Here is a 6,151-nt window from a genome sequence, read left to right as displayed (position 1 = left end):
GTCGCCCTCCTGGACGAGGATTTTCTTTAGCGCTTCTTCGCTTTTTTCGGTCGGTTCTTTCCCGACGTCTTCCAGGACTTCCATGTCTCCCTCTTCAACTTCTGCTTTCTTTGGCTCCTGTATACTACAGGTGGACTTTATCGCTGCCATTGAGCAATTTTTGGCTTGTAGTTGATCCCCTCTGACTTCTTCAATCCCATTCTCTGTTGGGAATCGGAGTAGTTGGTGCAACGTCGAGGGAATTGCCCCCATTGTATGCAACCACGGTCTTCCAAGGATGATGTTGTATGGTGAGGGTGTGTCAATAACCAGGAATTCTGTCCTGATCTTTTTAGTGCCGGCTTGTACCTCCAAGCTTGTTGCGCCCAGTGGCCATGTTGGCGTCCCATTAAAGCCGACCATCGGGCCGCTGGATTGCTCTAGGTCATCGGGGTGAAGGCCTAGCTCTCTGTAACATCTGACGTACATGATATCACAGGAGCTGCCTTGGTCTATTAGGATGCGTTTTACTTGGCATTCCCCAACCTGGAGGGATACTACCAAGGCATCATTATGCGGATGTTGGACCAGTTCTAGGTCGGCTTCGGTAAAGGCTATTGTTGGCCCTTGGCATTCTTCTGGCCGATGTCTCTTGTCCCCAACTTGGTGGATATGCTGCAAATGTCTTACCCTCTGGGTTTCTCCTCTGACCTCGTTTTCGTTGACCCTTGAGTGGATCACATTGACCACCCTTGGTTCTCCTGCCTGTGGTCGCTGTGCTGGGGGAGGGGGTGCTGCTGGTGCTTGAGGCAACCTTGCCTGTTCTTCCCTTGTTCTGGCCTCATCGACCAGGTCCCTCAAAAGGCCTTGCCTTACTAGGTCCTCCAAGTGTGCTTTTAAGGCCCTGCAACCTTGAGTTGGATGCCCTCCTTCATTGTGGTAGGCACAACGTCTGCCGACGTTTTTTCCCATGAATTCCCCTGGTGCTCTTTCTGGAGCCCTGAAATATGGTTGATTCCGAATCCGATCCAAGATTTTATGGATGGGGATCCGGAATACCGTGGTTACCGCCTGTTTATTTCTTAATTCTATTTCTTGCCTGGTGAGTCCATTGTTGATTCGGCCTCGTTTTGGCGAGCCGTTTCCCTTTTCTTGCTTCACCTCTTTGTTTCCCGACGTATCTTCCTCGGCCCTGGCGTATTTCTCAATTCGTGCCATGAGTTCTTCCATGCTCTTTGGCAGTGTTTTTGCCAAAGACTTCCGTAGTGGGCAGTCATCTTTCAGGCCGTTCTTGAAAGATACGACTGCTACTTCCTGGTTGCATTCAGGTATTCGGTTGAACACCTCGTAGTATCTCTTCGCATAGGCCCTAAGGCCTTCTTCCTTGGTTATTCTTAGAGCCATCAAAGCATCAACCCTCAGGGGTTGCAGCTTGTTGGTCACGAACCTGGCCACAAACATCTCGGCCAGGCCTTCCCATGTCTTTATACTTCCTTTCGGTAACTTGTGGAACCAATCAGATGCAATTTCCCCAAAGGATGAGGGGAATACCTTGCAGAGCAATGGTTCGTTCCCGCTATATAGTGCCATTGAATTTAGGTATAGCCCAACATGAAAGTTTGGATCTGACTTACCATCATAGATTTGGAACCTCGGCATACTGAACCTCTTGGGTGGTTCGAATTTGTCCAGTTCTACCGAGAAGGCTGTCTTCGGTTTTACTGGGGAGTTTACCTCGGCTTCTGCATTTTGCTGCCTCCTCTTGAGGTAGTCCCTTAAGTCTTCTTTGCTCCTCCCTGGAGCTCGGCTGTCTTTTGATTTTAGTCTTTTTGGTATACTGCTCTCGGCCTCGAGGTGGGTCCGTTTGGGTCTCTCTTCATGGGTTGTGTCAAAGTGGAGTACTTGCCCCTGAACATGTCGATGTTCTTTGGGGTCTGGATTCTTCATGTGTTGCGTCCTTCGGGACTCTTCTTGCCTCGGCCTTTCTCGTCCGACTTCCCTGGAAGGCCGGTGAGAATGCCTTCCGCTCCTGGTATGTTGAGGGACCTCGGGGATTGTTTTTCCTCCGCCCTTCTGGGTGTTGGTTGCTGGCATTGGCGTATCTTGCAGCGGGTATGGTGGTTGCATAACATTGTTCTGCATCATGAAGTTGACGACCGACTGGAGGTCCGCCAACTTGTTTGCTAATTCCTTTACTTCCTCGTCTCTGCGTAGGCACCTGTCCCTCCATACCTGGAGGTTGTCTTCATTGTAGTATTTTCCTTGGTTTGATCTTTTTGTTGTGTCACCTTCCTGGATATCGTCGTTCTCCCTGTGACCCTGGTCACGGGCTTCTGTATTGCGATTGTCTCCTTCGGTGTCAAGGTTAATCGGTCTGTTGCTTCCAGAAGGAGCATCGTCCCCAGCGTTTCCTTGTTGTCCGTTACTGGCCATCTATTCTTCCTTCGTTCCCACAGACGGCGCCAAATTGTGTGGGTAAAAATCTGACCACACTGCCCGTTTAGTGATCAGCAGCTAAGCACCGGCAGAATAGATGGCTCCAGCAACCTGTAACAGAAAAGAAAAGCTCCGGCGGTGGTTCTTCCACCCGGGGGCACTCCGACGATCAAGTCAGTATATCTCTCAAAGATAATCAAGTACTAAATTGAATACTCAAAGTATAAATTGCATACCTTAGACCCACGGGGGTGCCTCTCTTTTATAATATACTCAATCCAAGTCCCACTAGAAGTATGACTTCTATGAACTCTAGTTCACTGCTTACTCTGGACTCTTTTAAGTGATAGAGATAAACTCCCTAAGAGTTTAATCCATATCTTGATTCAATCCTCTTTGCCTTAGGATTCTCGCCCCTTATCTCGGGATCCGACATCTTCGGAGATGACCTCGGCTTCTCCGATATTACCTCGGCTTAACTACCAGGGCACGTGGCACCTCGGCTAACATGTCGGCGTCACCATGCCACGTGTTGGTATCCTGAAAATACATCCCCACAGTTACTAAAACAAGAAAGGGGAAAATGAGGAGCGGAAAGAGGGTCAAAAAGTTTCAAACAATGTCTAACTGACATACGTGCCCCATACCATACCTATTCTTGTTTTGAAAATTATTCTTCATAATTTTTCTATAATTAAATGTAATTTAAATAAGTATTTTATTTTAAGAGGATAAGTCACAATATAATAACATCATTCTTATATATATTTTGCAGACTTTTTTTTATTTGAATAAAAGATTTGTTAACAGAATTGGGCTACTACAATAATGGTTTGCATGAGATACTTTTTAAAGTGTGTTTAGAAATACTCATGTAACATTTCATTTTTGGGAGAGCTCTTTTTTATTTTATATTTTATTTTAAAAAGGTATTTTTGGGCTTAGAGTATAACACGGTTTTATTTCATATTATTTATCAAGCGTCACACCTTCTATTGATGGGTTTGCTAGAATAAACATTGGTTGATATTAGACATCAATTGGGGTGATATTTGACGAATAATAGGTGGGTAAAGACATATGGTGTTCTAATAACATCGAATAATCTCTAACCAATAATTAAAATAAAAAAAAAAAAATTGTGCTAATTGAGAATATAACTATTTTTCTCTTATTCAAAAATGAAAAAAAAAAAAAATGTAAATCTTGGAGCACAACGATGTAATTACCAGAGGCACGTTCTATCACTGAGCTAATAGCTAATCGTGTGAATTTTTCAATGAAAGCTTGTTATGCTAGAAGCAAGAGAAACTGATCATTCTCCTCTCTTTTTTCACCCCCATCGTGTTGCTATACAATTGGGCATGATAACGGAGATATAGAACTCTATCAACTTGTGAGTCCTTTTGGGGGAAGGAGGGGGGGGGGGGGATTATGTAATTTTAGTCATTTTTGAGGCAAGTTATAATATTCTTGAATGTATTTTTCCTTATTCGATACAAATATTCTTTGCTCTTCAAAAGAAAAATATGTGTACATATATTTATATCATGTGTTCATCTTACATTGATTTTGAGTCATTTACGTTGTGTTTAGTTGGAAGATTTGAGGAGGGTTTTGAAAAGGGTAATAGAAAAAGTATGTGAAATGTGAATAAAACATGCTTATATTTCACATAGTTTCACACACTTTTTTTTTTTCTTTTTCAAATCTTTCCTCAAATCTTTTAACCAAACACAACATTAGTTGACCAATAAATAAAGCCTTTATCTAGATTTGGGGTTTCCCCCGTTTCTTTACTTGGTTTTTCTTTTTTGTTCTTTTGCTAAGTTGAAAATTTTGTTTTTATCCCCTTCACTAATTAAAACACCCTAAAGTGAAAGTTTAGTAGGATCCAATCATTTCCTACAACCACTAAGCAGGTTTGTTCTAGGCATTTCATTACTCAAATTGCATGGAAAAATGAATAATTTTCATGAGAAATATGATTCTCGTTGTAATTTGAGAAGAGAAAAAGTATTGTTTATGCTCTGATTGTTTTGTAAACTTATTTTACCAACAAATGTGATATATATGTAAAGATAAAATCTTAAAAGTTAAATATAAATTATTTTAATAATAAAATAGAAACAATTTATGTTATTGAACTTTTTTTGTGTGTGTGTGTGTGTGTGTGAGAGGTTAATTTGAATAATATTACTCTAAGTTTAAATGTAAAAATGAGGCAATACAAAAAGAACAAAAAAAAAAAAAAATGCAAAAATGAGATGAATGTTATACATGTGGGTGGGGTGTCTGGAGAAGACTGGCACATATTTAACCGGTAACTCACACCTATGTAAGATATTTAATAGAATTTTTAAATTTTTAAAAACTCTAATATTTTTAAATATATTTTATTTTAAAAAATAACCAACCGACAACAGTAGGGATAAATCTAATTACTTTTACAACCAGTCAAATGGGAATGGTGAGATCCGCGTAATATCATCCAAAACAATGCCCACTTTTTCAACATTAATCCTTGAATCAAAAAAAAAAAAAAAAAAAAGTAAATTAGAAATACAATCCCTAATATTTATTTAAAATATGAATTATTTTATTTTAATGAAAATTACAATATTTTTTTTAAAGAATTTATAATTGTATATAATTTTTAATGATGTCGGATATATATTTTAATTTATTATTCTAATAATTTTATTCTTATATAGAAAAGTAATTGAAAATAAGGCATTTATAATTGTTAGAATTACATAAATAATTTGTGTTTTAAGTAAATTTATATTATAAAGAAAAATTGCTTTAAAAAAAAAAAAAAAAAACTTAAACATGGAGGAATGCAAGTCTTGCACCCTATAATTTTTTACTCACAGAATCATTTGTATTATAATATTTTTGTAATTTTTTTTCCCATCCACTGTTAAGTAGTCTCCTATTTATAATTACTAAAAATAAATAAAAATAAAAATAAAACAGAAAAACAAAAGTGAAAAGCCAAATTGGCAAATTGGTCCAAAAAACAGTGGGCCCCACTTCCGAACGCTTTATTCCTAACCGCAATCAACGGCCTCCGCCGAAAAAGAGATAAATCTCTGTTTTCTTCTTTTACTTTATTTATTTTTATTTTTCTTTAAAAAGGCCTCAAACCAATAAAAAAAAATGAGTTTTTTTTTGATAAATCTTATTTGTAATTATTTTATTCTATAAAATTTAAATTATTTTTAAATATTTCATTAGATCCATTAATTGTAAAATGACAAAATAACTCTCCTGTGCCTTCCCGCGTGTAATCGATTCTGCAAAACCCATTTCCATTCCAACTATTCAATCCACAAAATTTCAAAAACAAAAACTGAACGTCGACTCCAGATTTACATCGCCTCACCATCGTCGTTGTCGTCCACCGTCGACCCCAGATTCCTCTTCATCTCACTACTGTGAAGGTTCACATCGGAAGGAGGGTGCTTCGTTGTTCGAAAATTTTTGTCGTTGAATTGAGCTTATTTCATCCGCTGAGTGTGGTCCATACCCACCACCATAAGGAACAAAAGTAAGTAATACCATTCCACCTTCTACTTTTCAATCATAATGTGATTACCGATGTATACATTTACATTGCTTTATAATTGTTGTTGTTTTCGGAATTGAATTTATAAACATAGATGTTTTCGGAATTGAATTTGTAAACATAGATGATGTGGACATTCACAATACTGTTCATTACTGGATAAAC

Source organism: Camellia sinensis, chromosome 11, assembly GCF_055761805.1.
Source record: "Camellia sinensis isolate YWXY chromosome 11, ASM5576180v1, whole genome shotgun sequence".
NCBI lineage: Eukaryota > Viridiplantae > Streptophyta > Magnoliopsida > Ericales > Theaceae > Camellia > Camellia sinensis.
This window is presented reverse-complemented; position numbering follows the sequence as displayed.